We start from the raw sequence: 22320 nt of genomic DNA, 5'->3' as shown, positions 1-22320 counted from the left end.
CCGCAGCGCCAAGCGTGTCCGGGCTTAGCCGGCCCAGGGCGCACAGCGGCCCGGAGGCTGGAGCCGAGGGCGGCTCGCGCGCGCCCGCGCACGACCTGGCCGACATGGTGCCGCCCCCTCGGGCGTCAGGAGCCCAGGAGGCTCCCGGCACAGCCGTCCACCAGCGTCCGGCTCGGGATCCTGTGGCGCGGGAGGGGCCGTCGGAGAACCCGGCGAGCTCCACTCTCCGGGGCTGCCCCGCGGCGTCGGCGTGGGAGGAACCCCGGACTCCGAGTCACCGGACTCCTGCGTCGCTGCGGTGGTTTTCCAGAGGACGGGTCGCCTCGCTGTCGCTCGACGTCCCAGCAGCGAGGAAGTGAGGAGTTGGGGGTGACTTCAGCTGCTCCGGGGGCTGCGGGGTCACCGGTTTGCTCAGGGCAGGCAGGGAGCGCGCAGGTGTTCGTCCTGACTCCCTTCTCAAAACGTTGTGTATGTAAACAATTTTAAATTTAATTTGGACAAAACTTTAAATAATCCCTTTATGAGAAAATTTGCGTGAGTTTTCCTCCTGAATTGTCTGCAAACATTGCACTCCCCGGCCCACGCTTACCCACGACCACCCCTGTTCTTCCCAGCGCGCTGTCACTACTTGGCCATGGGTGCGCAGTGTTCCCAGGAGGAGCCCACAGACACAAGAGAGGCTGGAGTGTGTGCTCATTGTTTCTGTGTGTAGGGGTCTCACTAACTGTATCAGCGACTTAGTATCAAATCACACGTGTAAACTCTCAGTGACTTGAGCAGGCCGCGCAGTCCTCAGACACTAGGATCCCACCCACACAATGCACCAGCCCTCCCAGAGCGGGTTCGCTTTTATCAGCGCTTGCAGAAGCGGCTCTTCCAGGCCCAGGTTTCTCCCCGTGTACATAGAGGTGCTGTTTTATCGTTTCTGTACTCGCCACCTAGGAAATATGCCACCAGTGGTGCTGTCACTTCAGGGGCACAGCTAATGAAGGCACAGCTCTGAGAGCAGAGAGTTGTTCTGTAAAGATTTGTCCTTTCTACATTTATTTCTGTAGTCAGCCATCTCTTTATGTCACACATACTCATGGATTTTTATTTTACACTTTATACTGCCTGGCCCAGCCCTGGCCATTGCGGCCATTTGGGAAGTTAACAAGCAAATGAAAAGTGTTTGTCTCTGTCTCTCCCAATCTGTCATTCTGACTTTCAAATAAATAAATAAATCATTTAAAAAATTTGGAAAAAAAAAAAAGTTGACAAAGTGTCCACTGCTGACTCTACAATACTCCTTCCAAGTTGGTCCTGAGCTTTGCTGGTGAGAGGAGGGGGTGGGATGAGAACATAATCAGGTCCCAGGAACCCAGGGCCCTCTGTGCCTGCTCCTCACCCAGCTGCCTTCTGCTCATCAGGGCAGGTTCACCACAATTAGCACCAGGAGGAATCTGGGCTCAGCAAATGAAGGCTCAGCAGGGAGAGGGCAGAGCCGGCCCCAGGGCTCCACAGCGTGCACAGGAGCCTTTTCCCCTGGCAGAGCCAAACTCCTGACACTGACATGTTGACAGCAGTGAGAGTGTCCCTGAGCACTGGGACTCAGGGAAGGATAAAGAGGCCTGGCTGTGCTGCTCTCCACAGCTCCCGCCAGAGCCCCTGCACACTGCTCAGGTGAGTGATGCTGAGTGCCAGGGGGGCTGCCCCAGGCAGGGCTGGTCAGGGGCAGGTGGGGAGAGGGAGGGTCTCAGCTTCCCTGGCCCCTTTGGAAGAGGAAGGTGTGAGGACCCAGGGAGAGGATGGGGATCCCTTCCCAATGCACCCAGCAGCGTCTGCTTGTCTGGCCCTGGATGAGCCGCTGTGCAGCAGCACCACTGATGCTCTGAGCCCAGGGCTGCTGGGTTTCCCAGGCATGAGGGAGGCTCGGGGGCATCAGGCAGCAGTGGGCTTTCAGCCTGCAGTGGGGAGCTTTCCCCGCAGGCTCCCTGACTTTGTGCACTCTCGCTCCCAGCAGTGGGATTTTTTGTTGTTGTGGTTTTTTTTTTTTTTTTTTTTTTTTTTTTTTTTTTTTTTTGACAGGCAGAGTTAGAGAGAGAGAGACAGAAAGAAAAGTTTTTTTTTTCCATTAGTTCACCCCCTAAATGGCCGCTAGGGCAGGCATGTTGCCTCCAGCACGCTGCGCCAATCCAAATACAGGAGCAAGGTGCTTCCTCCTGGTCTCCCATGCGGGTGCAGGGCCCAAGCACTTGGGCCATCCTCCAGTGCTGGCGCTGCAGGCGGAGGATTAGCCTAGTGAGCCACGGGCCGGCTGTTGTTGTTTTAACTTAAGTGTGTCTTCTCTCTGCTGTCCTTCAGTCTTTTCAGGATGGCATATCCTTGGCTTCTTTATTATGATTGTACTTTTTCTGAGTTTCCCCTTCCTTAAACCAACAATAACACACAGTACCTAATAATAGAGATGTGAAGAAAGCTATAACCAAGGTGAGGACCCAGAGTGACCCTGACAATGGAGTCTCTTCTTGCAGGGCACTGGCTTAGGCACTGCATTCATGTGCTCGTTAACCCTCACATACACCCAGGTTGAACAAAGCACAATTTGGTTTACAGATGGCAAGTTAGGGTCTGAGGGAGGCCAGGTAGTGTGTCCAAGCTTGTGTGTAGGAATGCTCTTTGGGAAATGCAGAGTAAAGACAGGGTAAGCAGGAGGGGAAAAAAAAAAGTTCCATGTGATCCCACCAGAGAAGAATGGAATGCCATTTACATATACATGATTCTTAAGTATATATATTATTTTTATAGGCAGATAGTAACTGCACAGATTCATGGGTACAGCATGACATTTCAACACTTGAACACAATGGGTTCTGATCAGAGTATGATGACTGCCATATGCAGACATCTACAGCTTCATCATTTCTTTGGGGGAACATTCAGTATCCTTCCACTTGCAGTTCTGAAACATACTTTGAATTGCTGTCAATCACAGATATATTGCTGTTCAATAAAACACTAAAAGTTACCCCTGCTATTCACCTGCACCCTCCTACCCACTAACCCTTCTCTCTCCACCCTCTAAACCCTCATGCACCCTTCCCAGCCTCTGGGAACTGCTTTTCTATTCTCTTCTGGTTTGAGATGTACATTTTAGCTTCCTCATATGGCTGAGAACATGCATTGTTTTTCTTTGTGCCTGGCTTATTTCCCAATACTCATTTGAGGGGTGGTAGCAAGAATGGGAGATGGGCAGCAGCACAGCCCAGTTGGGTCAGCTGTTGAGTGTGAGCCATGAAAAGAAGTTCCTCAGGATCATGGCTTAGAGCTGACAGAGGACCTTGCACTTGTGCAGTGGTTGGGGGAAAAGTTCTCATGTTCATCTGGACATGAGGGACACATGGAAGGCTCTTATGAAAATGCAGGTGAGGCACTAACATAAAACTTGCATTAAATTGTAGTTATTACCATCTCTGTGTCAACAGAAGCAAGACAGAAGACAGGGAAAAAGGAAGAGGAGAGAACTATGGACACGTACATATTTCAGATTCTGTTCTTTTCAGCAAACACATAGATACTGACAGGCCTGCCCTAGGTCACCTTTAGTTTTTGTGTTGCTTGAAAGATCCTTCGTTCTGTCAATGAACTTAGAAGATGACGTGGAGTGACATCATCCAGAGAATGATCTTCTTTTCTCTCACTGGACCTGGAGTTGTGGGGAACTTCCTTGTGCTTCTGAGATATGTACATACTTTAGTCATGGGTCCTGAGAAAAAACCCATAAACCTGATCCTCATCCACTTGGCTTTTTCAAACATACTCATTATTTGCACCACAGGGATCAGAGACATAACCACTGTCATTTATTTCAGTAACTTCCTAGGTGACATTGGTTGCAAAGTTGTGATTTACCTGAACAGGGTGGCTTGGAGCCTCTCCATCTGCACCACCTGCCTCCTCAGTGTAGTCCAGGCCATCACCATCAGTCCCAGGAACACCTGCTGGAGAAAGCTCAAACCACACACTGCCTGGCAGCTTCTTCCCTACCTCCTCTTCTTCTGGGTCGTTAGTCTTCTCATAAGCTCTAACCTGCTCCACTACATCACAGCAGTCAACAGCGTGAACGGGTCTGGAGTTAGAATGTATGCTGAATATTGCTACATGCTACCAGCTGGACGAATAGTCAGGTGGCTTTTCCTCTCCCTCATGGCCCTTCGGGACCTCACCTTTCAGAGTGTCATGGGCTGGAGCAGTGGGCACATGGCGCTCCGTCTGTACAAACATCACAAGCATGTCCTCTACCTCCAGAGCTCCAGGACTGCAAAACATCCCAGCCCTGAGGTCAGAGCTACTCAGAGCACTCTTGTTCTCATGACCTGTTTCCTCTTCTCCTATTGGACAGATTTCATTTTCTCCCTCTACAGTGTCCACCTTCACTGGGATTTTCACAATATCCAATATCAAAATACTTCTAGAACTCAGTTATGCCAGTCTCAGTCCCTTTGTCCTGACCAGCAGGGATGTTCACTTTGCTGAATGCTGGAGAGCTCGCTGAGGAGGGCAGGGAGCTGCTTCTGTCCTGACTCCTCCGGGTACTAAAGATCTATCTCCAAGGATTGCCTTTCCCGGCCTGCACAAAAATATTAACTTCATGAGGGCTTATAAAAGCAGACTTTAATAAGAAGCCTGGTACAAGCAATCTAAGCTGTTCAGCAGATCCAGGAACCTGGAAGTAGTCTTCCTAGGCTCCAATTCTGCCATCTCTGTCACATGGCTTTTTCTTCTTGATTGCACACTCGTTGCTGTACTTCAGTCAGTCATCAGCACAAACAAAAATGGGTAAGTAACAGAGAAAAAGGGACTATATGTATTGACACTCTTTCTGTGTCTTTTGTCTCTTTATTTGATTATTTATTTTGAAAGAATTACAGAGAGAGGGAGAGAGATTTTCCATATGCTGGTTCACTTCCCAGATGGACGTGGCAGCCAGTTTTGGGTAAGCTGTGTCAGGCCAAATCCAAGAGTCAGGAGCTTCACCTGTGTCCCCCACATGGGTGGCAGGGACCCAAGCACATGGGCTATCCTCTGCTGCTTTACTCAGGTCATTGGTTGAGTGCTGGGTCAGAAATGGGTCAGCCAGGACAAGAACTGGCACCCACATGGGACACTGGCTTCTCAGATAGCAGCTTTATCCACTGCCACAATGCCTACCTCTGTCTCTCTTTTTCATCATCTCTTTTTCTTTAAGAAAACAAAACTTTGTCTGAAATCCCCAGCAAATATTGGAATATATTGGTACAATTTTACTACTTGGCTGCTTCTAAATGTAAGGTGATTGAGGAACGTGCCTTCCACAAGATAACTGAGTCAGGCTGCGGCTCTCTGCACGAAGTGAGTGACTCATGGCCCTGGTCACTTTGGAAGGCGGGAGAGTGAGAGAAGAAAAGAGTTGAAGGCTATTCCCACTGTGATCCCGGGATACATGAACCTGGCTGCAGAAGCTTCTCTTGATCTGAGTGTTATATCTTTAATAAATGGAAGGCACTGGCAGAGCGATTGATCCATAATGAAATGATTGATTATTGGGTCCTTCATAACTGACTCTGACTCTTAGAGATGAGGGTCAGAATGAGTGGCTTAGAGTAAAGGAAAGGCCAGGCTGCCTGTAGACAGGAGGCTATGAGCTGGAGAGTGAGGGGAGAAATGACAACGGTTTAGCCCAGGCTGGAGGAGCACATGGTGATGGTCCCAGTGAGACTTCTTGTGTCCACTTGGAGCATGTGGTGTAGAGCTGGGGTATCTGCTGTTGTGCTCTGAATGCTCCAAGAATCTTGGGATCAAATGGAAAGTACGGTTTTGTCCAGCAACTCAGGGCTCATAGATCACCTGCCTGCTGTCTTTTATCAATACACTCTAACAGTAATGAAGCACACTCTACTGTTTTTCAAAAACTTTTTGATGGCAAATAATTTAGAATAATTAACAGTAACATGTAGAGGTTACTGCGCAACATTTCAATGCATGTATACATCATGTACTAATCAAATCAAATTACCTAACATTTCCCCTTCTTGGACATTACTTTAGGCTTGGGGGCCTGGAGCTCCTTTCTTTCATTTTCCCATAAAATATACTCTAGGTTATTTTGAACTGTAGTCACCCCTCCATGCTGTGTGATACTACAAACTTATTCCTTTGATGCAACTCTTACCTGTTAACTCTCATCTGTTGCCCATACTCCTTCTGTACCCCCATATCCCTTTCTGTTTCTAGAATTTATATTCTGTGTTCAAGTTGAGTTTTCAGCTCCCACATATAAGGAATAAGCAAGTGGTATTTGTCTATCTGAGTCTGCCTTATTTTTCTTAATGTCCTTTATAACCATTCATTTTGCTGACAATGACTGGTTTTTACTCTACTCTAAGGCAGGATAATGCACCATTGTGCATGTACACCACATTTTCTTCACCCATCCAGGTGGAGATGAACACCTTAGTTGACTCAGTATCTTGGCTCTTGTCAATACTGCTGCAATAGACACATGGTGGAGCAGGATTTCGGGTCTCCTTGGCTATATACCCAGTGGTTGGATTGCCTGATCAGAGAGCGGTTCTTTCTAGCTTGTAAAGGACTCCATACTTTTTCCATAGTCAGTGTACAATTTACAGTTTTACTGGACTCTGCCAGTGTGTAACTTTTGATCTCATGCACAGTCATTATTTTGGGGAAGGGTGGTTTGTTCTTTGATGACAGCAAACCACGTTGCCTGCAGTGACACTGTCTCTGGTCTGCATAGACTGGAGCAAAGGTAGGTTGCAAGTTAAGTTTCTTTATTGCTAAATTTTCTAGAGAATTGCTTTTATTTTGTACAACACTACATACCTGAGTGTTGAAGAAGAGCTTTCTGCCAGTTCAGACCTGGGACTCTGGTCCCTGAAGGCTCAGCCATTAGGTTCCTACCCACCCACATGGAGACCTGGTTTCAATTTCTGGGTCCTGGCTCAAGCCATGGTAGTTTTTAGTATTTGGGGAGTGAACCAGCAAATGGAAATTCTCTCTCTCCATCCCTCATTCCTTTCTCTCTCCCCCTTTGACTAAATAATAATAATAATAATTTTAATAAAAATACATTTTAAAACGTACAAATATCACATGAATAGTCAAAGAAGCATAAAACAGATAGGATAAATAGAAAACAAGTAGAAAAACTGTAGTCTTAAATGTCAACATGAACAATAACATAAAGATGGACTCAAAGCACAGAAAGCAGGAAGTGTAGTTAAGAGAAAAAAAATCAAGATGATTAGCATCCATGTGAGGAAGGACACAGGTGATCACAATGAAAGGAAGTGAGAGTGAATACTTCTCATGCAAGTGTTTCTAAGGATTTCGGAATTCTCTAGAACTTGCAATAAAACAACAAAAGACATGACAGGTTTGTATTAGGTAGCCAGCAGCGCCTTCCTACAGGATAGAGTCCCAAAGGAAGAAGTAAAGAGAAAGAGAAGCTACTCCTTGGGGCACCACGGATTAGACTGGAGCTGGGTGGCAAGGATCAAGCCATAAGAACTGCCAAAGCCTTAAAGACAGTCCAGGAGGGTCAGGAAAGGGGGTGGTGGTGGAGAGTGTTGGAAAAAGTTATTCCAGGTCAGGGTCGAACTCACAACCTAGGCATCCCACACACACGCACCCCTCTATAAGTACCGCGCGCCATTGCACCACTGAAAAGCCCAGTGGCCGTCATATCAGTGTGATCAACCGCCTAGACCAGAGCCTAGGGCGCCTTGACTCGCATTCCGCTGTCCCAGAGCCCTGGCACCACCCGAATGCCCGGCCCAGTCTCCCCAGGTGCGCTCAGTGTCCCGGGCCGGGTGTCCCCAGGCGCGCGGGGGGAAGCCGGCCTAGCTGGGGCTTCGGTCCCCACAGGAGCCACTGGCTGGAGGCGCCGAGCGCGCTCCCAGGACAGGAACGAAATCGGACGCTTCATGGTTGGGGAGCAGGCAGAGCGCGGCCGCTGCCTCGGGGGTCCCGAGCCCGGGGGAACGGAAGTCTCCGGAGGACCAGGGAGCCCCTTGAGTGGGAGTTACCAAAGCCGCGCTCCAACCCGCCCGGGAACGAATGGGAACGCTGGGCACCCGCCCCAGGGATAGGAGAGGGTGGCCACTTCTCCTGCGAAGCCCTTGGGGAGAGGGGAACCCGGGTTATTTGATGTCTACACATTGAAGTGATTCCCACAGACTAACAAAGTGCCCATCTCATGTGGTTAGCATTTTGCACATGGGGTGCAGCTCTGGGATCTCAGGAAGTTACTGCACAGGACGCTGTACTAACCGCAGTCGCCCTGCTCTGTGTGGTTCCATCTCTGGGTTCTCCTCCCAGGAACTGCAACTTGGTACTCCTAGGCCAGCTCCTCACCATTTCCCTGTGTCTCTGCCCCTCACCCACCTTTCCACTCTCAGCTCCTGAACATGCAGCTGGCTTTAGAATCCACAGACCTGTGAAATCATGCACTGTTTTTCTCTCTGTGTCTGGTGGGTTTCACTTTGCATAAAAGCAGCCACATAATTTGCATTGTTGTAAATGGCAGAATCTTCTTTTTAAGAATGGATCATATTTCAAGGATGGTACTAAAAGAACAGGTGTGTGAAAAAGGTTTGTGGAAAAAGGAATGGAAAGACAGAATGTGTCTCCCAGGACATTTTTGAAGCCCTGGCCCTGTCCATATTTGCTTTCTATGTCCTCAGAGGACAGACACTGTGTTCCATGTCCTCCTTTCAGTGATGTTGCAAGCAACAGTCCTCTGATTAGAAACCATAATCATTAAAATGTGTCCCCTCATTTTCCCATGGCAGTTGGCAAGAACCTTTTTCTTTAGCAGTTTGATAGTGATGAGCCTGGTGTAATTTCTTTGAGTTTATGCTGTTTGGTAGAATGAAATTTTTGAATCTGTAGGATGCTGTCTTTTGCCAAATCTGGGAATTTTTTAGCCATTAACCATTCAGGTAGATTTTCACCTCATCCTTTGCTCTTCTGATACAAAGAAGACATATAATATATTTGAAAGGCAGAGTTAGCTCTGAGAGCTGTCTTCCATTCAGTGGGGGTCTCCCACATCCATGGCAGGGGCCCAGACACCAGCTCTCCCATTTTCATGAAATGGAGCAGCATGGACCAGAACCAACCCAGGTGACAATGGAAAATACAGAGCCACACCCCTGGTCCAGATTCTATTAAGGTTTTAATATGAGGGTGTGTCTCCTTGTTTACCGTTCTGTTGTGATTGGTCACTGTTTTCTGTTAGACTTCACTGAACCCTCCAGCTGTCCTCTCTGTTCTGTCACTGGGCCCATGGAGTGTTTTGTTTGATTGGTTTTAATTGTCCTGATTTATGCAACAAATCAAATTACAGCTCTGGCTTCTTTTTATACTCCATTCTTTCCTGAGACTTTCTGGGCTTTCTGCCCATTTCAAGAGAGTCTGTCATTACTTCTTGAAACACTGTTACAACTGTTTGAGGATATTTGTCAAATATCCAATATCTACATCTTCTCATCATTGGTATCTATGTATTGCCATTCCCACAGGAATTAGGAATTCATAGCTCTCCATAAGCTGAATAATGTGGGATGTAGCTGGGCCACTCTGAGCGTCCAGCACTGTTTCCTCTGTGTCTCTTACCCAGGGTTGCTACTATTGTTTTTGCAGGCAGTGCACAGTTGTGTGTGACTTGCAAGTGTCACCAGCTCTGTGTTGTGATTCAATGCCCACTCCACTTCCAAACCTTTGCAATGCTTTGGAGAGATTTCTGGAGTGTGTGGGAGCCAGTGGTCAGGTCTCAGAGTCCCTAGTGTGTTGTGTAGCATGAGAGACACATGTCACAGGGCAGAAGTCTGCCCAGGAGTCCCCAAGGAGTCCACCTTCTGGGTGTTTGCACAGCCACAGCAGGACCCGTGGACCTAGTGCTCCACTTGCTCACGTCCTGTTCAGGAAGCTGGGACTGCCATCCAGTATGCACGGTTTTTGCAGTCCTGTGCCAAATGTGGGGCCAGTTACTGAAGCAACCGAGGAGCAAAAGGACAGTTGAGTATCTTAGGCTTTTGTGACCCCAGTTCCTCTGAAGCAATGTGGGAAAAGCCCCAAGTACACACCGCACAGCGTTGTCCTGTGAGGTGACCAGGAGTCCTGTCTGGTTGTGTCCAGAGGAGTCTTGTCGCAGGTATTTTCTCGACTTCTTCAAAAGCAAGGTGTGGAGAATGTGGGCATCGATCCCACCACCTCTCGCATGCTAAGCGAGCGCTCTACCACCTGAGCTAATTCCCCAGCTGCCAACACCCACTCTGGTTGGTTTCCCTGAGTCCTGGCTGCTGCACATCTGGGCCTCGGGCTGCTCCCGGGCCGGCTGGAGCGCAGAGCGGTCACACCCTCTCACCACGACCCGACCGGGACTGCACCCAGGGCGCGTCTACCCGCAGTGGCCAGTCCGGGCGAGGCCAGCGCCGTCTCCGTCCTGCAGGGGACACGGCCCGCCGAGGGCGTGGGCGCCGAGACACGCGGCGCCGCCGGAATCCCACGGCGCAGCCCTCGTTCGGGAGAAGACGCGCGGAGCAGCCACTCTCGGGGCTGCCCTGAAGCTCGCGGTGGCCAGGGCCGGGGGCCACCTCCCGGGGTGAAAGAAGAAAAGGCAAAAGCCGCTGCCCCCGCCCGGTTTCGAACCGGGGAGCTCTCGCGTGGGACGCGAGCGTGACGACCACCGCTACAGCGCGGAAACAGCGCCAGGAGGACGTCTGTCTGCCCCGGTGGCTGTGGTGACCCCTTGGAAACGCGCTCTGTAGTGGACGGCGCTGTGTAGGAATGCGCGTGACGGGGTCCTCCAGGCGGTGCGCACTCGCTGCCACGTCCTGTCTGTGGAGAACTGCAGCCTGCTCGCCGCGGTCCTCACACGACGTCACCGTCCACGCCAGCCGCCGTGCTGGGCAACAGGACTCCTCGCTCCCGGACCCGCATCCGCGTGCGTGACCTGCACCCCTGAGATCTTCACCCCCACCCTCCTGGGGCTGCTCCCGGCTGCAGGACCCTGGGCGCTTCTCTCTGCTTCTGGGAGTGGGACTTTTCAGATCCCACCCCTGAGGGCAATCACGTGCCGTCTTCTCTGTGGTCCTGAGTTCACCATCATCGCGCCCTCGGGACTCTTCCATGCTGCTGCAGTGATAGGATTCGCTCCCTCCTTCCCTCCCTCCCTCCCTCCCTCCCTTCCCTCCCTCCCTCCCTCTCTCCCTCCCTCCCTCCCTTCCTTCCCTCCCTCCCTCCCTCTCCTTCCTTCCTCTCTCTTTCTCCCTCTTTCTTTCTTGTTAGTTTAAAGGCTGAATCGCATGCCTTTGTGTATGAATACCACATTTTATTTTTCCACTTACTAGCTCATGGACAGGGGGATTGAGTCCATGTCTAGACTATTTTGAATAAAGCTGTCTTGTACATGGATGCCCAGTATCTCTGGGTAAACAGATTTCATTTGCTTTTGGTAGGTGACCAGTCGTGACACTGCTTGATCCATGCAAATTCTGTCTGTGCTTTGGTGAGGAAGCATGATCCTATTTTCCCTAATGGCTCCGCTAATTCATTTTCCACCGACAGAGTGCAAGGTTCTTCTTAATTCACACCTCCCCAAGCACTGGCTAAGTTTTACTTTTTGATGATAGTCATTCTAACAGATTTGAGGTCATATTTCACTGTAGTGTTGATTTGTGCTTCCCTGCTGAGCATTTCTAAATGTACTTCTTGCCTCCTCTTTGGTAAAATGTCCCTTCAGATTCTTGGCCAGGTTTTCATCAGATTTTCTGTTGAGTTGGGTGGTGTCCTATGTGTTAGTAAAATGTTACCATATTATCTGGAGTGCTCTTTTAGGCTGTGGCTGCATTGCCATTTTGTACAATAAGCTTCAATCCTAAGCCCAGCCTGGCTTACTAGAAGTCAGGTGACCAAATGGCCCAACCACAAGTGTCACCCCCACCCTAAGGGGATTCACTGCTCCCACTTCCTCACCTCTGCAAAGCTTTATAAGACCTGTTCTTACAGGCTGCTATTCTCTCATGCATGGGAGGCATCCTGTTGGGTTTCCCCCATCTGACAATAAACTTTCTTTATTCCGGTGTTGGGTGTATTTTGCGAATTGTCTTGTGACTTTCCACTATGTTTTTTTTTGTTTGATTGTTTTTTTGTTTCGTTTTTGATAGGCAGAGTGGACAGTGAGAGAGACAGAGAGGAAGGCCTTCATTCCATTGGTTCACCCCCCAATGGCCGCTGCAGCCGGCTCACCACAGTGATCTGAAGCCAGGAGCCAGGTGCTTCTCCTGGTCTCCCATGTGGGTGCAGGGCCCAAGGACTTGGGCCATCCTCCACTGCACTCCGGGGCCACAGCAGAGAGCTGGACTGGAAGAGGAGCAACCTGGACAGAACCCGTGCTCCAACAGGGACTAGAACCCGGTGTGCCGGTGCTGCAGGTGGTTGATTAGCCTATTGAGCTGCGGTGCCGGCCTATGTATTTTTTTTTTCCATAACCTCTAATTAGATATGTAGTTTGTAAATACTTTTGCATAACCCTGGGTTGCCTTCTCATAATGCTGTTCGTTTCCTTTGATTTGCAAAAGATTTTTATGTTTATGCAGCCCTATTTGTCTACTTTTTGCCATTGTTGCCTGAGATTTAGTGTCCCATCCAAACAAATATGGCTATGACTCACAACTAGGAGCTTCTCCTCTACCTTTCTTCTAGGAATTTTAGACTTTTTGGTTTTACCTTTAAGTTGTCAGTACATTTTTAGTTGGTGTTTTGTATTGGGAAGATACAGTTCTAATTTTCATTCTTCTGCATGTAGTACCTAGGTTCCCAACACCATTTCTTGAAGAGATTATCCTTTCTTGATTGTATATTCTTGATGCCTTTGTCAAAAACCCAAAGACTATATTCAAATATGTTTGGGTTTTTTACTGGACTCTCTATTGTTTTGCTTTTAATTTCTAACTATTTGAGAGGTTGTTTGGAGGTTCTAGCAGGGGAGCGCAGCTACTCGTATACCCTTGACCGAAGACCGGTCCTCCTCTAGTGGGGAAGGTTGTCCTCTTCCATGGAGTGCGCAGCTTCAGGAGGGACCTGGAAGGTGAAGGAGGAAGGGAACATCCGCCTATCCAGCCAGATCAGCTGAATCAAGCCTGGCGATCAATGGGGTGACAGATGTCGCAGGCAGATCGCCCTCACATCCAATTTCTGATTATTTGAAAGAGAGAGGGAGAGAAAGGTCTTCCATCCACTGGTTCACACCCCAAATTCATCCAACAGCCAGTGTTGGCCCTGGGCCAAAGCCAGAAGCCAGAAAAACAAGGACCCAAGTAATGGAGCCAAAACTTAGTGCCTCCCAGGCTGTATATTAGCAGAAGCTGATATTGGGTTGGAACTGGAATTCCAACCCAGGCACTCTGGAGTTCAGGCACTCTGATTATGGGGTGCAGGCATCTCAACTAGTGCTTTAATCACTGCAGCAGACACTCAATTTAGTCCCATTGCTTTACTTGTCTGTCTTCATGCCAGTACCATGTTATTTTGATTATTATGGATTTATAGTAGATGTGAAGTGAATCTGCTTATTTCTTTGATTACTAGTGACATTTTTTATATGGGATCAGGAAGGGTGTAGATTAAGTCCACAAGCTGGAAGCCACACCTCCCCTGCCCAATGGAATCCTATCCACTACCTGACAGTCAAATAACCCCTTTCCCAGGATGTATCTCCCCTCACTTGGAGGTGGTCTGAGGTAACCACGCCCCTTTCCACCTCACCAGAAGCCAGCACCTTGGAGGGGCTTGCTCTCTCCAGGGCACCATTTTTGTACTTCTCTCCCCATCCTGTCCCTTCCTGGCCCACTCTGTTCCTGAGCCATGCCCAAGTGTGTGTTTTTTTCCTCTATTTAAATAAACTTGATCACTTTGTGTTAGGAAAAGAGGCACAGACTAGAGAGGAGGCAGTGTACGAATTTACAGCCAGACCGCATTTCTTCAGAGAAAATAAATTCGTAGAGGTGGGTGACCAGCTGCCTGTACGCAAGTTGATGGGCCTTGGGAGCCTGGAAAAGAATACAGGGTGGGGTGTGAAGGGTTAGGGTGAGAGCCCCAACTGAGATTCAAAGGCAAGGAATGCATTCCTATGTTTATCTATCTTTTGGGCAATGAGCAAGAATGGCTGAGGCTTATGTCCTTGTTCCATCACTTTGTGCAGTGTATTTGTGCCTGAACTTAGAATGCTTCAATAGGTAAAAGAAAATGACCTGGAATAGGGGTTTAGACCCTACCTCACCCACTACATTTTAACTGTGTGAATTGTTCCCATCCATGAACACTGGCTATCTCCATTATTTGTGTTTTCAATGTCTTTTATCAATATTTTATATTTTGAGGGTACAGATCTTTCATCTTCTTAATTAAATTTATTCTTAGGTGTTTAATGTGCTTTTTGTAGTGGTTACTAATGGAACAGTTTTCAGGACTTTTTTTCAGATAAGTTGGTGGTTCACATTCTTTGACTCTGTACTGCCTTTTGCACATTCTTCACAGACTGGCCTCATGTAGATGAACGTCACCAATCAGCCTGCTTAGAGGAGACTAGGACTCGATTTATTTCTGGTGGATTCCTTCACTGTGGGGGAGGGGGAGGGTCCTGTCTGGGGTATGTCCCAGTCATACAGATCGGACTTCCAAAAACACAGAACCTCCAAGGCAGTACTTAACAGTCCCACCTTGGCTGATGCACAAGGTTACCTGACTGCTGTGTTGTCGGTTGTGTTTTCCCTGTGTCTTTTTCACTGTCTTCCAAGTAACACTCTGGAGCTTCTCCATGGCTTCCTTTGGGGAGACCACACCCGGAAAGAATAAGGCACCTGAAATCGGGTGTGATGTGTGGGTGCTGAGATGCCATCACTGCCACTTCTCTGCCACATCGGTGGCTTATGGGGACAGTAGGTGAGAACACGTGTGAAAATGCAAGATAGTCTTAGTGTTACTAATCTCTCCATGATTTTCCTCTAGCTCTTATTCCTTCACTTCCATTTCATTGTACTTGATATAAACAGCATAATTTTTTTTCTCACTTATTTTCTACAACTTGTTTGGGAATTAAATGTTCATTTACCTACACATCATGATAAAAGGATTAACTTCTACTTCAGTTGGCCTAGATTATCAGATTGGATAAAATTAAGGAAAGAAGACCTTAGTAGCATCCAACATGTGTTCTTTGGGAGTGTCTCTGAAATCCGTTGTTATCTATAATCTTTGTACTGCCTTTTAAATTTCATTTCATCGATTAAAGAACTGGGACATTTGTGCAGTAGACTTCTTGACATTAGAATTGTACCCATTCCTATGGTGCCATAAAACATGTTGTTGTCAGTCCCAAAAGGAAAAATACCATACATTCTCCCTAATACAAATAGAGCACCAAAAAGGTAAACTATAGAAGGGAATCGACACTTTGAGATGCAATGACTTTGAACAGCCCTCATCTCAACAGTTGAAGAACAGTTTGTTTTTTTTTTTAATTTCATGCTATTTGTTGAACTCTTTACTTAGTATAATCATATGTGTATAAAGATAATTGAATATAGATACTAGAAAAAATAAGAATGGAGTTAGGAGGGGGAGGAGGAAGAGAGGTGGGAGGGAGGGTACAGTGGGAAGAATCACTATGTTCCTAAAGTTGTACTTATAAAATGCATGAAATGTGTATTCCTTAAATAAAAGGTTGTTGGGGAAAAAATGTATTCTCCCCATTATTTTCCATAAATGCACAACTAGACCGATGGGCTGGATTAGATTCCGCCTGATGTTTTTGCTTTGGCAAGGTCCATCCAGGAGGGGTCAGATTTTCCACTAGGTGTTTCTGAAACTGATGACCCCATGATGCCAATGTGATTGTGATAGCAAAGGATGCTACACAAAGTCATAAAAGTCAGGAATCGGGCCGGCGCTGTGGTGCAGCGAGTTAACACCCTGGCCTGAAGCGCCTGCATCCTATTTGGGCACCAGTTCAAGTCCAGGCTGCACCACTTCTGATCCAGCTCTCTGCTATGGTCTGGGATTGCAGAAGAGGATGGCCCAAGTCCTTGGTCCCCTGCACCCGCATGGGAGACCTAGAGGAAACTCCTGGCTCCTGGCTTCGGATCAGCACAGCTCTGGCCATTGCGGCCATGTGGGGAGTGAACCATCGGATGGAAGACCTCTCTCTCTCTCTCTCTCTCTCTCTCTCTGCTTCTCCTCTCCCTATGTAACTCTGACTTTCAAATGAAAAAAAAGAAAAAAAAAGTCATGAATCTATTTCAGAGCAAGATAGGTGTAGCAGCGAAGCCACGTGTATCAGAACATATTTAATCTTTACTTCAGAAACAGTTTCTGGATTGTTTGGGGTTTGAGGTGGAGATCAGAGTGAGAATGGTCCACACAAGAAGGAACATAAAATTAGATCAGGCAAAATTCATTGGTGAAGCCACTAAGCAGAGATTCTGAATTTCATTTTTATTTGAGGGACTGGGAATGGCTCTGAAAGTTTGTGGGTTGGTTAAGGAATCAAAACTGCACCAAGTATGGACTCTTCTAAATTTAGTGAAATATCAGACCTCCTTAGGGTACCACAAAGGAAGGTGTCCAAAGCCCAAGGGAGATTGGAATGGCAGAGATAATTTAGATTAATAGATCTGCCCTTGCACAAGAGGGAGTTCCACAGGAAGTGCCTTTCACCAGGGCTGCACCAAATACACTCAGAGGACAGTCCCAGGATCCTAGAACGACTCCCACCTCCATTACCAAGTACTCACAGACAGGAAGTAGATTGGTCTGACTCAGGAAATCTTTGGGATCATGACATCCTTAAAACTGAAGTGGAAGCATGGAGGAGGTCACCCAAGCCTTTTATCTACTGGAGAGGTGGTGCTGATATGGGAATGCATTGTCAACACTGGCCCCAGAGCCTTAACTTGGGACAAAAGCTCAGCTGCCCCCTCTGAGGCTCGAACTCAGGACCTTCAGATTATGAGACTGACGCGCTGCCTACTGCGCTAAGGAGGTAAGTCCTCGCTAGTCTTTGATTAGTATACACAGAAAGCGTGGTCGTCTGACTTCAATTCTACCTTGAATTGCTAGACCACATGATCACAACTCCTCACTTAACTCTCACTTGAACCATTTCAGAAACTCAGAGCCCCTTCAGCAAAGGGAAAGCCAGGCTCCCTGGGGACTCTGCCACAAACCTTCACTGATGAGCTTCTCAGTCTTCCTCATGGGTAACAGGATCACTTACATGGTTGGGGGGGGGGGTTTGCTGTGCACTGGCAAAGAGATGCAAACGGACACTGACCTGATTTCACCCCGATGCCTGGGGACCCAAAGAGTCTCTGAGCACTACCAGTCCGACTCAGCTCAATAGCATCAGGGGATCCATGTCTCAGGGTGAGGTTTATTGCAAGTTCACTGTCACTTGATAATCTTTGCTCCCTTGTAGGTAATGCGCTATTTTTCTCAGACTGCTTTGGGAGCTTCATTGTCTTAATTTTCAGGAACTTGATTATGATTGACCTGGATATGGACCTTCATAGGCAACCTGCTTAGGGTCCTCTGAGCTTCTAGCAGCTGATCCATCTCTTTCACCAAGTGGGGGAGGTTTCCAGCCACTGGGACTTCAAATCTTGTGGAAGATTTCACAGGAAAAATCGATGCAGACTTCATCTTCCTATGTCCATGGTGTTGCTGAGAAGCAGTGTAAGTATGCTAGAGGTGAGAGGTAGCTGGTGTGCTTCCTGCTGAGCAGGGTGTTCTGCAGATCAAGATTTCCAGTTCCAGGGCCGGCCCTGGGGTAAAGCCGCCACCTAGGATGCTGGCACCCATACGGGTGCTGGTTTGTGTCTGGCTGCTCCAAGTCTGATTCAGCTGACAGGGGAAAGCAGCAAAACATGGCCCAAGTGTTTGGGCTTCTGCTACCCACTTGGGAGACCCAGACAAAGCTGCTAGCTCCTGGCTCCTGGCTCCTGGCTTCCACCTGGCCCAGCTCCAGCTCTTGCTTCCATTTGGGAAGTGAACCAGCAGACGGAAGCTCTCTCTGTTTCTGTCTCTCCCTCTTTCTCTGTAATGCTTTCAAATAAATAAGTTTTTCAAGCAGTATGTTTGCAGTTTCTCTCCCATGCCTCCTACTCTTTAGATGGGTTTAGTTATTATTTTATGCTTGAGAGTCTAAATTCAATCAAGTTTTAGCATTCCAACATCAATAAAGGAATTACTCAATTATGCTGATATGGGCCACCTACATTCTAGTCACACCAAGTGTAACCACATTTTGCCACTAAGCTATTCACAGCTGCATATTCATCTCCACACTCCCTGTCTATTCTTGTTGCTCAGTAAACTCTTCATGGCTCAGTTTGAATACACCACTGTTAATTCATTCCCAGACACTTAATCCCTTCCTCTGAGTCAAACCTCAGTGACTACTTCAGGGGGTGCTGATTTGTCTTGTTCTCCAAGTCAGGTACATGGGAGAGGCTGCCATGGGAAAGTTGTGATATTTAGACCAACCTCTTTACCGTCTCTCAAATTTAGCAACATTATATCTTCTGTTGTACCTCCTCTTTGGTTCACTATACACACATTATAGAAGTGGTTTTTATTAATGTATCATTCCTGGTTAGGCTCTTATTTCCAGTTTTCATATCTTTAATTCCTACGCCTTTGTGCTTCAGAGCTGTCACTTACTCTGTGCTCTCACTCCCTATATTCCATATCTTTGAGTTCTCACACTCTGGCAAACTGCATAGGTTTTGAAGACAGGATTGCAGTCGTCAATTGGGTGAAAGCCTCCAGGGAGAAGCCTACACTTGAGGCAGCAGGCAGTGCTCTCCAGGAACAAGAACAGTGCCCTGCGGGGCCCTGGGAGAGGTGTGAGCGGCCACTGAGTGACTCAGGGAAGGCCTAGAGCACAGCACCATGTCCTACACTGTACAGAGCTACAATCCTTACTTTTCCAACTTTTGTTTGAAAAGCATCAGTTGCTGTAACTCTTTCAAATAAATAAATAAATAAAACCATCAGTTGTTAGCAAGATCCATAAAGGATTCCAGGTGCATGACCAATACATTCTTCTAACACCAAAATAAAACTTCCTTTAATTACATAAAAATGAAATTAATTGATTAATTAAAGTAAAACTCCTGTCTCCATCCCTCGGACACACAACCGCCTTCCCTCCTCCTTCGCCAGAGTTCGCCTCACTTTCCCCTGGAACTGCCCTCTTGGGCGGTGGCGGAAGCAGCGCTGGGAGGGCTCCCACCCGGTTCCCGCCGCCCCCACATCTGCCACTCCTAGGCTCCGGAACCTGGCCTGGCGGAGAAAGGAGCTACGTGGCGTGAAATCGGGGTAACAGCCGGCAAGATGTCCTCGGACGTCTGCCAAATCAATGCCCTGGGTGCAAGCTCAGGCCTGGTTACAAAACGGGAGAGAGAGGGAGGAGGGGGAGGCGCCCAGCCAGGAGCCCCGGACCCGGAGAAGTGGGCGCGGAGCTCCAGCGGGCAAAGGCCACAGAACCAGAGGGAGCGCACCCTGCAGCCGCCTGTGAGCCCTTTGCCAGCCCTAAAAGCAGGGCGCCGACGAGGGTGGGATTCGAACCCACGCGTGCAGAGCACAATGGATTAGCAGTCCATCGCCTTAACCACTCGGCCACCTCGTCCCCGCGCGGGGCCACTCCGAAGCCTTGCCTTTCACAGGGCCCGCGCCGCGGCGCCCAGCGTGTCCGGGCCGGAGGTCCAGGGTGGCGACGCGGGGCGCTGATGGTGGAACCCGGAGGAAGCAGGAGCAGGCGGGAGGCTGCAGACGTGGGCGGCTCTTTGCTTTGGAAGAGACGGAGAAGGCGGGAGGCTGGGTCGAGGCGGCTCGTGGCTCCCCTCCACCTGCCTCTGCCTGTTAACCCAGCGCCCCCGGTCCTTGTGGAGACGGATTCGGCCTGGACCTGGAGTCCCCTTGGAAGGCGCCCATCACCTACCACGCCGCAGCCTGGGTAGGGTCCAGGGCCCTTGTGGCTCCTCCTTCCCAGGTGCGCTTGCGGAAGCCCCTCTTCCAGGCCCAGGTGTCTCCCCGTGTGCCTAGAGGTGCCTACAGTTTTATCCACCACGTGGCTCTCCCACTCAAGGGGCGCGGCTCACGAAGCACAGCTCTGGGAGCAGAGTTGTTCTGTAAAGATTGGTCCTTTCCACATGTATTTCTGAGGTCAGCCATCTGGTAATGTCGCACGCACTCATGGATTTTTTTGTGCTATATTATAATCCAGTGATACAGACGTCCTTTTAGTTTCAATGTTTCCATCGTGTATGTTAGGGCTACTGTTGGAAATGGAGGGAACGTGCACAATGAATTCATAAGCTTAGATTTGTGAAGGCATCAACACGCCCACAGGTGGTTAGTTGTGTCATAAATTGCTCGTGAATGTTAATAATCGACAAAAGAATTAAAAGATTGGCAGAAATAATTTTTAAATTAATCTGTTGACAATCAGGTCTTGGTTTTGTGCATGAAAGAGTTTCTTTTTACTCTGAAAAGTTCAAAATAATAGAAACATTTATATTAGCATAGCTATATATTATTTACCAAGATGTCTTTTCCCCTTTCTGACAAACTGAAATAGCACTGCTTAGAATAATGTAAGCTGATCAAAACAGCTGCGGAATGGCAGGCATATTTATCCATTTTTAGTAACCTCTCCCTGTATATCACAGAGGTAAATCTTCATATTAGCTGCTATGTAGTTTAGAAGTCCTTTAAAGCCCTATAGCTTAATAGCCTTGTCCTCAATATGTTATATTAATGATTAATGGGTTCATGTTAAGGGCTAAAGGATCCAGTGTTGAGACTTCATCAAGTTATGGCGCCTGGAGGTGGGCCCAGTGGGAGTTCTTTAAGTCATGGAGGGCATGCCCTTGGAGGGGAGTTCTCAGAAGGTTGGTTATATAAGCCAAGCCACCTTGGGCCTGGAGTGTGTGTTCTCTCTCTCTCTCTCCTTCCAGGCTGGCCATGTAATCTTCCCTCTGCTTATCTTCCCTCATTGCAATCATCAGACAACAGACCAGTGGGGCACCAGAACCATGTATTCATTTATTTGAAAAGCAGAGTTACAGAAAGAGAGGACAAGGCAGCAAGAGAATTCTTCCTCCTCCTGGTCCCCTCCCTAAATGGCTGCCTCACCTGGTGCCTGGCCAAGCAGAGGCGAGGAGCTGGAACTCTACCTGGCTCTCCCCCGGGGTGGCAGAGGCCAAAGCACTTGGGCCATCTGCTACTGCTTTTTCAGGTGCTTTAGTAGGGAGCTGGATCAGAAACCAGCCCTATAAGAGATGCTGACATCACAGGTGCATCTCAACCCCCTGAGCCACAATGCTGGCCTCTATTTGCTTTTTAATAAGAAAATTTTGATGAAAATCATTGGAGAATATGTTCAAACAGAAAGTTAGTGAGATTCTTTGGTGAATAAGGAATCTTTGGGCAGAAAAGAGCTTACCGAATTTCGGCCTGCGCCATGGCTCAACAGGATAATCCTCTGCCTTGTGGCACAGGCACACCACATTCTGTTCCCGGTCGGAGCACTGGTTCTGTCCAGGTTGCTCCTCTTCCAGGCCAAGCTCTCTGCTGTGGCCCCTGAGTTTAGTGGAGGATGGCCCAAGTGCTTGGGCCCTGCACCCCATGGGAGACCAGGAGAAGCACCTGGCTCCTGCCATCGGAACAGCGTGGTATGCAGGCCACAGTGCGTGGGTTGCAGCGGCCATTGGAAGGTGAACCAAAGGCAAAAGGAAGACCTTTCTTTCTCTCTCTCTCACGCACTGTCCACTCTGCCTGTCAAAAAAAAAAAAAAAAAAGAGCTTACCGAATTTAAGAGAAATAAAACCTACAAGCTAATTTTATTCTCTTTTTATAGTATCTATAAACAATTTGCAGATGGATTTATATAAGCTTTATAAAAATGACATCTATGGATATTAAGCCCATTTTTAAAAATACCTTAATGCATTATATTCCTTTTGAGGATGTTTTAACTGCATAATTTTTATTTTGGACATTTAAAATGTTTCATTTTCTTTGATATGGAATCAGAGAGAAACAGATTGATAAAGAGAGATCTTTCTGGATATCCAACTCTGTATCCTGTAGATCCAACTCTATATCATCAAATGTTTATGTTAGCATCTTTTAAATACACTGGCAGAAAAAAATTACTTTGGATTTAGCAATGAATGAAGGAAAAATCACATAACCCTCTCAATTGACACAGAA

At 48.0% G+C, this 22320-nt stretch overlaps 3 non-coding genes and 1 pseudogene across 3 annotated transcripts; 1 reads left to right on the top strand and 3 right to left on the bottom strand.

The window, feature by feature from the left end:
• Window positions 1-3633: 3633 nt before the first annotated feature.
• LOC133756387 (putative vomeronasal receptor-like protein 4) lies at window positions 3634-4534 on the top strand (annotated as a pseudogene).
• Window positions 4535-10226: 5692 nt separating this feature from the next.
• On the bottom strand, window positions 10227-10299 carry TRNAA-AGC (transfer RNA alanine (anticodon AGC)). The gene has a single exon. It is a non-coding gene; the product is annotated as a tRNA-Ala (tRNA).
• A 6713-nt stretch (window positions 10300-17012) lies between these two features.
• Window positions 17013-17085, bottom strand: TRNAM-CAU (transfer RNA methionine (anticodon CAU)). Its single transcript has one exon. It is a non-coding gene; the product is annotated as a tRNA-Met (tRNA).
• Window positions 17086-19650: 2565 nt separating this feature from the next.
• TRNAS-GCU (transfer RNA serine (anticodon GCU)) lies at window positions 19651-19732 on the bottom strand. Its single transcript has one exon. It is a non-coding gene; the product is annotated as a tRNA-Ser (tRNA).
• Between the last annotated feature and the right edge of the window lie 2588 nt (window positions 19733-22320).

Source organism: Lepus europaeus, chromosome 3 (assembly GCF_033115175.1).
Source record: "Lepus europaeus isolate LE1 chromosome 3, mLepTim1.pri, whole genome shotgun sequence".
NCBI lineage: Eukaryota > Metazoa > Chordata > Mammalia > Lagomorpha > Leporidae > Lepus > Lepus europaeus.
This window is presented reverse-complemented; position numbering and strand designations above follow the sequence as displayed.